Below are 10,465 nucleotides of genomic sequence, written 5' to 3' on the forward strand. Positions count from 1 at the left end.
ACGTAGGAACCGAACTAGAACCCCAGGAACTTAGGATAGGGACAACCTTGAGCCCCACTGAAAGGACCAGTTTTATAGACCTCCTACACGAGTTCAAAGATGTTTTCGCTTAGTCCTACAAATTCATGCCAGGTATCGACAGGGATATTGCCGAACACATAATTCTGATCAAACCAGGTTTCAAACCCATAAAACAGAAGCTTCGTCGAATGAGGACAGAATGGACTCTTAAAATCAAAGAAGAAGTCCAGAAGCAATTCAAAGCCGGGTTCATGAAAGTTTCCGAGTATTCTGACTGGGTAGCCAACATAGTACCCGTACCCAAAAAGGATGGGAGAATCCGTGTTTGTGTTGATTTTAGAGACTTGAACAAAGCGAGTGCCAAAGACGACTTTCCTCTACCACATATCGACATATTGGTAGACAATACAGCAGATCACGCGTTGCTATCCTTCATGGACGGATATGCAGGATATAATCAAATCAAGATGGCCATAGAGGACATGCATAAGACCGCCTTTGTTACCCAATGGGGCACCTATTGCTACACAGTTATGCCATTTGGGTTAATCAACGCTGGAGCTACATATCAACGCACCGCAACTACCCTCCTACATGACATGATGCATAAAGAAGTCAAGGTGTATGTAGACGACATGATTGTCAAGTACAAAGATAGAGAGGGGCACATTGCTAACCTTCGCAAATTCTTCTCAAGACTACCAAAATACAACATGAGACTCAACCCTCAGAAATGTGCATTTGGGGTGACGTCAGGCAAGCTCCTGGGATATGTCGTCAGTCAACGAGGGATAGAAATTGACCCTTCCAAAATCAAAGCTCTGATTGAAATGCCACAACCACAGACAGAAAAAGAGGTTAGAGGATTTTTAGGCAAGGTGCAGTACATAAGTCGATTGATATCGACGCTCACCATGATCTGTGAACCCATTTTCAAAAACCTAAAGAAAACAGATCACACCATGTGGGATGATGACTGTCAAAAGGCATTCGACAAAATCAAGGAGACAATAGCCAAACCACCAGTGCTCATGCCTCCCCAACGATATCAACCTCTTGGTTTATATCTCACAGTGACTGAAACAGCCATGGGGGCTATGCTAGCGCAAACCATTGGGAAAGAGGAAAGAGTTATCTACTACCTTAGTAAGAAGTCCTTGGAGTATGAGTGAAAATACACACCCCTCGAAAAGACATGCCTCGCTCTTGTGTGGGCAACGAAGAAGCTATGTCATTACATGCTTAGCTATTCCGTCAAAGTATGCTCCAAAATGAACCTGTCAAGTACCTCTTCAAAAAACCCGTTCTTAATGGACGCCTAGAAAGGTGGACCTTGATGATCTCAGAGTTCGATCTCAAATATGTACCTTTGAAAGTTATAAAAGGACGCGTCGTCGCCGAGTTTTTCGCAGAAAACCCCATCAATGATGCACAAGCAATAGATACATGGTCGTTTCCATACGAGGATATACTCCAAACCGATGTAGAATCCTGGGACCTTTACTTTGATGGGGCATCAAATCTAAGAGTATTTGGAATATGAGTGTTTCTCATTTCTCCTGAAGGTGAGCATACACCAATATCTGTCAAACTCGACTTTGAGGTGACAAATAACGCAGCACAATATGAAGCTTGCTTAATTGGGCTACAAGCGGCAGTAGGCTTAGGCATAAAGAATCTTCGGGTACATGGAGATTCATCCTTGATCATCAACCAAGTTACAGGGTCTTGGAAAATTCGAAGTGAAAGTCTAGCACCCTATCAGGCCAGAATAGACCAAGTTGCCCAATTCTTCGATCAAGTGACTTATCTACACCTACCTCGAGAAGAGAATAAATTTGCAGATGCTCTTGCAAAACTTGCATCTTTGATCAATATGCCAGATAATATGGTAGAAATGCCTTTATGCATCGAACGACGGTCAGAACCGGCTTATGTGCACCAAATCACAGATGAAGAGGGAAACCCAGGGGAGCCTTAGTTCCAAGCAATTCTGAACTTCAACCTCAATGGCACCTATCCACCGGATATGGATAAGAGAGGACAATGGGCTATACGCTTACTAGCCTCCCAGTACGTCCTCATGCAAGGAGAATTGTATAAAAGAACACCTCTTGGTGTAATCTTGCGTTGTCTTGATTATTCACAGGCACAGAAAGTGATGGAAGAAGTCCATGATGGAGAATGTGGCCCTCACATGAGTGGACCAATGATGGCAAAGAAAATCACGCGTTTGGGATATTACTGGACCACAATGGAATCCGATTGCATCAAATATGTCAGACATTGCCACAACTGCCAAATCTTTGGGAATGTACAACATGTCCCTCCTTCATTACTCTACACCATGACCTCTCCTTGGCCATTTTCCGCTTGGGGAATCGACATCATCGGGAAGATCACCCCATCCGGAACAGGAGGTCACTGTTTCATTTTGGTAGCAATCGATTATTTCACCAAATGGGTAGAAGCGGCTTCTTACACTTGATAAAATTATTTTCTAGTTATTCTCTATCTTTTTCTAAGATTTTAAGGATAGAAATAATAGGATATGATTTGTTTACATATCTTATATTTCGGTCATCTAGGGGTTTAAGGAAAATATATTAAATATATATTTGATTGGATTATCTTATAATTATCCTATATCTTTTCTAAAAGATTGCTTAAATAAAATAAGGAAAGAACTTATATCTAAGACATTAAGGAAAGAATATTAGGTGAATACATGATAATATAATCTATTAACAACTTATATCTTTTCCTAGGATTTTATGGATAAAAATAATAAGATATGATTCTATTTTCATATCATATTATTTCGGAAATATTTGGGTTTCAAGAAGACCGAAACTCCTCACACCCTTGCTCCTCTTTTACTATAAATACTTTACTCTTTGGTACATTTGAAAGCAAGACCTTTGAGCATAACTTTGATTTATTTTCAAAAAGCAAAAACCGTATTTTAAAGCAAGAAAACCGTTTTGTTATTTTTCGAAAAAGGTCGTGTGATTTATAAACTTGTGCATTCGTTCTTTCCTTATCGTTATAAGATAATAGTGTTTAATTGATTTCTTACTCGTTCATTAACTTGAACTTTTAGTAGAATCATTAGTGCTTTCTTATTAGCATAAGTTAGTCACTCGAGTATTTAACGATACTCACTTGAGTTACAACTAGGGTTAGTTGTACGAGTTGGGTTAGTAAATTTGTAATCCGTAGAAAGGTACTAAATTTATTAATCGAGAATAGTGGACGTAGATTTCGATTTGTGAAACTGAACCACTACAAATATCCGTGTGTCTCTCTTTCTCCTACGTTTTATTTACGGTTTGTTTTAATTCGTTAATTAGTTGATTAGTTAAAGTTTAATCAATAAACTAAATAATTAATTATATACTTACAATCGAAAAAGTAGGCTCAAGTTTTTAATCCTCAGTTCACTCCCCCCCCCCCCCCCTTTTGAGTATTTCGGCTATTGATAGACTCTTCAACTATAAAATTCAATAAAATAATTCTCAATATTTAATATAAATATAAAACTTTTAAATCATAAAACAAAATATTTTATAATTGACAAATTGTATTAAAAGTGATTTTAATATAAGAATTTGGTGAAAATTTTAAAAATGGGGTTGAATTTCACTTTTGTTGAAATTTAAGGGGCTTGATTGCTCCAATTGAAATTTATGGGGCCTAATTTTACAATTGAACAAAGTTAATGGGTTTAATTACCACTTTCGCGGTTCACGATCTTATCTTTATTATTTTAATCATTTCAATTATATTTCGTACTTCGTATTACATTATTACTAGGTTTGGTGCCCGGCCCCGCCCGACCTATCTCTATTTACCATTTAAATTTAATTTTCTAAGAAATATAATTGCGCTAGACTTGCTTAATACATATATTTACCATTTATAATGTATTTTTCTATTATATATCTTGAAATTATGATGATGTAAAATTATTACTTTCACGACATCCCCTGCATGTTAATATTATTACGTTCACTATTTACTCGGTTACTGTTGTTTCTTTGACTACTCCCTCTATTTTTACGGTTAAATTCATTTCTACTGTTACTTTTATTACATTTACTGTCACTACTGTTACTTTCATTACTCATGCCGTCATTATTTTTGCTTTCACTATTTCCACATTTATTACTATTAATTTCACTATTCTCATTCTTGCTACTGTACGCACGGAATTTTTATTAAAGTACCGAAAATAAAAGAAATAAATTATGTTAAGTTAATATAAAATTTTAGCTTAATTTTAGTTAAATTTTGTCCTGATTAATAGAATCTGGACGATTCATATTGCAAATTGGGTTATTTGGGCTTTAAAGGAAATAGTATGGTTAATTGGGCCCAAAAGAGTAGAGAAACTCACAAACAAAGCCCAAACTTCAAGTCCAATTGTCAATGGAGAAAACTCTATAAATAAGAGACTTCTCCACCATTTCAAAAGAAGGAAGAAAGAAATCATTTTTGTGAAAGTTAGAGAAAAGAAGACATCAAAAACTCTCGACTTCTCTCTACAAATCTCCTTTGCAAATAGGCAGCACGATTTCGGAAGATGTGAAGGAATAAAAATCCGAAAGAAAAGTTTCTGTTTTTGGGGACCCTTCATTGAATTAAAACAAGGAAACTCAAATCAAATTCAAGCATCGAAGACAGATTCATGTCAACGCGACCCTCTCAAGAAGCTCAAATCAAACTCAAACAAAACTCAAGGATCGAAAAGATATTCAAGTCAACGCGATCCTCTCAAGAAGCTAAATTCAAGCAATCGAGCCTCGAAGATCGAAGACACGTAGCTTTAGTATCGTTGTAGAATCAATGGATAAATAGAGGTTGTACACATAAATTTCTGATATTATCATAATCTCATTTGTTTATCCATATTTTGTGTTGTTACAGTTTTATTATCTATTTTGTGTTACAATTTTTATTGTAATACAAAACTTGTTATTACAGCAACTATGAGTTTACTACTCCCGCTGCTATTATATTACCACCTAAATAGGTGGTTAGTATCATACTAGTTTAGATCCCGTATAATATATGCACGGTATTTATAAAATTTTACTTTTTAGTGTACTCCGTATTATTTATGGATTTTAAATTGATAATTCACTTATTTTTTATGTTTCTCATCACTTTATTTTAATTTGAGCAATAAAAATTAAAATTGTAAGAAGTCATGAAATAAATATTTTAATGAAAGTTTTCTTTTTATCGAGAAATTAATGATGTTATTTTTAAAATATTTTACTATTAAATTTTTTTTTGCAACTTCTTATCATTAAAAGTCAATGAATTTTTATGTACAATTATTTAAAAAAAAAATTGATACCGAGTTCGTCGTACTCCTCGATATGCAAACAATATTTATAAAACTCAATATCAAACTAATAAATGTAGTAGGGTAAGGAGGTCGATCCACAGAGATGGTGTGTTAGAAAGAGTTTATAAGTCTCGGTCTTCGTTTTAGTCTAGTCGATCAATAAGATTGATGTTGGAAATATTCTAAAAGTAACTAAAACAAGAAATGAATGAATAACTAACAAGTAAACGATGAAAGTAGATATAAAATGACTAATTAAGGGAGTTAGGGGGATTAAGGGGGTTCATGTATCTAATTGAGTTCTCAATAGGGTATACAGATTCATTAATCGACAAAGTATAAGTGCTAAAATGAGGTCTTAATACTCTCTCTCGAGTCACTAAGTACCCAACCACCCTATTACTCACTCTCGTGACAATAATAAGAAACGGTCTCACCCTAAATGTGCCTAATCAAGTCTCGGGTCTCGCACATCGACTCAATAACAAGGTCAAATAACACTAATCGTCATTAGGGTTACACAACACATTAAAGTATCAATTAAGTGACAAATTAACACAAATAACTTAACGATTAACGATAATAATGAGTACCCATTAAATGAAATCCCAATTTAATACACTAATACCTTCCCCCTAACTAATAATCTACTCTAACATAATTAAGGACACAATAATTAAGCTACCCACTAATAATAAATATGTACTCCCTCCCATCCAGACCAAAGGTTACAGTTGTTTTTTGGCACTATTCATGGTCGTAGGGAATCTTTGATATTATTCTTAATCTATAAGACAAAATATAGTCATGTGAGATCTTGTTTGATTTATAAATAATGAACGCTATTATAAGAATATCAAATTTTTATAATTTTTAATAATGTGTAACTAAAGATATACACGTTACAAAACGCGTCTAAACAAAGTGTGATAAACAATCAGAATCCTTCAGTGCCCGGATGGGAGGAAGTAATAAACATAATTAAACTAATAAAGTAACAAACTTGGATTGAATTAACAAGTAAGACTAACATAAATAATGAAATGAAAATCTCCTTTTATATAAAAGAAGATTGCATAAATGAGATAGATCTATAACTTGAATACAAAAAGATTAAACCTTGAACCAAATTGATGAACAAAATTAATATTTAATTAAACTAATAAGGAGAAGAAATAAGAGGAGGTTTTATTTTGAGACCTACTGTTTTTCTAAACTCCTCGTCTAAAATCCGCCCTGCCTCCGTCTCAATTTGTCTCTATATAATGAGGAGTGTATAGACCAAAATGCCCCCACTTAAAAGAACAGAGAAAGGGAATAGCAAGGGTCAATGCCGTCAATAGAACAACAGGCTATTTTTCTTAATCAACTCCTACTTATCAAAACGCAGCACTTCATCAACTTTGAAACTCAACAAATCCGATAACCCGTCTTCATTGAACACCGCCTGGAATTTCGCCCACTTGAGCTCGAGTTTTATGACGATGATGCTCGGTGGTGGAGTTGTCGAGTGGTTGTTGTCGGACTCGGATGTTGTTGCTGCCGCTGCTGGTTCCATGGTGGCTCGCACCTGGTGGTGATAAGATGGAGTACGAATTGGTGGACGCCGCTGGTGTTGTTGTCGAATTGGGGATTGATGCAGATGACGGCTGGAACTTGCAGAAATGGTAGAATTGATGAGGTTGGATTTGAGAACGGAATTTTGAATTGGGCGTGCTTGGTGTTGTGCTGGGCTATGGTGAATGAAAGGGACGATAATGGTGATGGGGAATGATGATGATGAAGGTGTATTAATGGAGTTTTGGTGACGGGTTGAATGGCGTGATGCAGTTGGTCTGAGATGGTGCGGGTGGTAATGGCGGGAAGCCGGGAAGTGATGGTGGCTGTGAATGGAAGATGGTGAAGTTGGTTAATGGTGGTTTGGGCATCAAAAGCAGGACGAAGTAGGCGAGAATGCGTATTCGGGTTGAGCAGGGGATGGTAAAGGGTGTCGTTGCTTGTCTGGTGATGAAATGCAGGGGGGTGGAGGACGATGATTAAGGTCTTGGTCAGGATTGGCTTGACTTTGACTTTGACTTTGACTCATCTCCTCTCCTTGACTCGCTAATTCCGTCTTGCAATCCCGTCTTACCTACACATAATAATATTAATAAATAAGTAATAATAATAATAATACTAATGTAATATATACATACGACTAATTATTATAAATTAGTAAATAAAATGAGCTTTTTAATCATTTAAGCACGCAAAATCGAGTTGGAATAAGGTATAAACGCGGGGTAAAAAGCGACTAAAATACTACTCATCAAAAATATACAAATTTTTTTATCATATAATAATGGAGATAAATTTATGTATAATGTGAAATAATATAGAATGTTTTAAATATTAAATTATTAAAAGATTGTGCCATTAAAATATTGTGAAATAATTGTGGACACATCCACCTACGCGCCGGGTCAATCCGGGGACGCATAGCGGTCTTTTGAAAGCCACGCTCGGCGGCATGAGAATGCTTTCGACCGGATCGTTTTAGATCGGTCGGTTTCGTCTCGGCAAGGGTCTCGAAACGATGCAAGAGATGTTCGGAGTCGCCACCAAACATTTGTGGGATGCTTGGAACCCGTTCGAATCCATTTTATACCTCGGTCAAACGAAGAACAAAGTAGGGTTTCATATAGGTACTAAAGATAAGGAGTCGTCCCTCTTTAGCATCCTATCTCTAGAATGACTCTCGTACGCCCTGGATAAGGTCGTCCACTACCCAAAGTTTCTGAGTAAGAGGTGAAGGTACGTATTGGGAAGCCCTTTAATCAGACACCCAATCCCGCCCGCGGTAGCGGCCTCTACTGATCGATCTGAGTTGGTTAAATGCAAAAATTGATAAAACGGTTTAAATGCATGAATGTGCATCCAATAGTTTTAACCTAACATGTGAGCTTTCTATGTCGGTTGATTTGATCCAAATATCAAGTATAAGAGGTCAAGTTGGATTTATGGTTGATTTGCATGCAAGACGGAAAGTAAACATTCATTTACCGCGTTAGGTTTATGGTGCATAACGTGATCCATTTGTCTTAGTAAGGCATTTTGCAAATACGATGTTTGAATGAGCAAATTCGTCGTCTGATCTGTCTTGTACTCGGGTTAACTGAAGTCGAGATCGTCCTAGACGAATGCTGGAAGGGGAACATACCCTGCATCAGGCAGCCATAAGAGGCGCGAGCCTACTGGCGATGCAAAGGGGTCTCCCCTGGGTTGAAAATAGAAAAATGAATGGCCTGTTTAGGCGCGGGTCAGTAAACGTCGAAAGACGCCTTCTGACCACTGAAAATTTTTGTGAAACATTTTGAAGAACGGGTGCTTGAACCCATTTTGGTTTGAAAAGGCCGTGTAGACAAATTTTGTGTTGATTTGAAGAACGGGACTTGAATAATCGTCATTGTTTCGACAATATTCGATGTCGGGTTCGATTTGTGTTAGTGACTAATACATTTGCTTTGAAAATGTAAAGAAATGAGAAAGGCTTTAAAATACCCTTCAAAATGTAAAGAAATGAAATAAAAGGCTTTAAAATACCTTTTAAAATGTAATTAACTAAATATTATCACCGAAACACGGATTAACCGTCATGGTATTAAGAACCAAGGGTGAAAAGTGTTCCATGGTTAAAAAGTTGTCATAAAAAAAAGGTTTGGAAATAATTGAAATAGTGAAAACTGATTACAAATATGAAATAAAAAATAAGGAGATGAAGAGACCAAACACGGTTGGGATTTAGGTTGGACATGGTCCTTTCGGCGCGAGCCTATCTGCTACATAAGTAGCCTCTGCCTCAACCAAAAATCCGGTTTTGGCTCATTCTTCCCATGTTTTGGACCATGTTATGTATGATTTAGCATGTTATAGTCATGAAACATATGAAAACATGATAAAAGAAGATTTTTTACACTCTCATACTTACATGCTAGGCTTATGACGAGAAATCGACGAAAGTGTATCAACTTGTTTGGTCGAAAAACTCGGTTTAAAACCGTTTTAGCAAGTAAAAAGAGTGTTTTGTTAAGTTTAGTGATGGTGTAGTGTTCGAGATGGTCGGTCAAGTGATTTAATGCACGATGACGGTACCAAACAATGTGTAAGGCTTGTGTTTACGATCGGTAGGTCGTAAACACGTGTCGGATTGTGACTTGAGAAGTCGAGTCTAGAATTTTAAGGGAGAAAACAGGGACCGGACACTCGCATAACTCTCAAATGGTGGCATTGAGGGGTATTTATAGGAAAATGGGTGGTTGTGTGTGTTTTGAGCGATGTGGCCGCATGGGCTGCTCAAAGAGGCGCGAGCCATGTAGCACGTCTTCGAGGTGTCTTGTCACTATCACACGATGAAATCATGATTTGTTCTATCCTAGGATGTGGAAGAACTTGATTTGTACTTGACCATGTATGATTCCGGGAAATCTTAACATAGAAGCATTTGAATGGTTTGTGTTTATGTATTTTTTACCGAATTAGTTGATTCGGGTCAATGTGGTCTTACTCGTTGGTTGATTGAATGATTGTTCGTATGTTGATGTATAAATAAGGAAATAAAGTACAAAATATAAATTGACACGTAAGATTTGGTGACGCGGAAAACCCAATGTGGGAACAACCGCGGGAGGGACGGTACCCTGCCAAATATTGCACTATTCTCGAATGGGAGGATGATTACAATTGTATCTTGATGCTAATCTAGCTAGCACGAGGTATCGAGTTGATGAGATCTCAGAGGAATGTATGCGTGTGGATGTGTTTGAGTTGATATCTTGATGAGAATGCGGATGTGTGTATCTGAATGAATCCCCTTCTTCGATTGCTCCCTTGGCTATTTATAGGGTAAGAACCCTAGACATGTCCTACCTTGATTATGGAAAGGGAATATCACTTCCATAACAACTCTTTCCTTATTTGGTTGTCTCCCTCAATTCTCCCTGATCTCCCTGATATCTCCCTGACTCCCTCTTTCCTAATCCCAGACGCCTCCTCTGATGGGCTTCAGTCTTCTCCTGCGTGCGTGCCGGCCCATTCCCTTTTTCAATGCTT

This window comes from Silene latifolia, chromosome 9 (assembly GCF_048544455.1).
Source record: "Silene latifolia isolate original U9 population chromosome 9, ASM4854445v1, whole genome shotgun sequence".
NCBI classification, from domain to species: Eukaryota; Viridiplantae; Streptophyta; class Magnoliopsida; order Caryophyllales; family Caryophyllaceae; genus Silene; species Silene latifolia.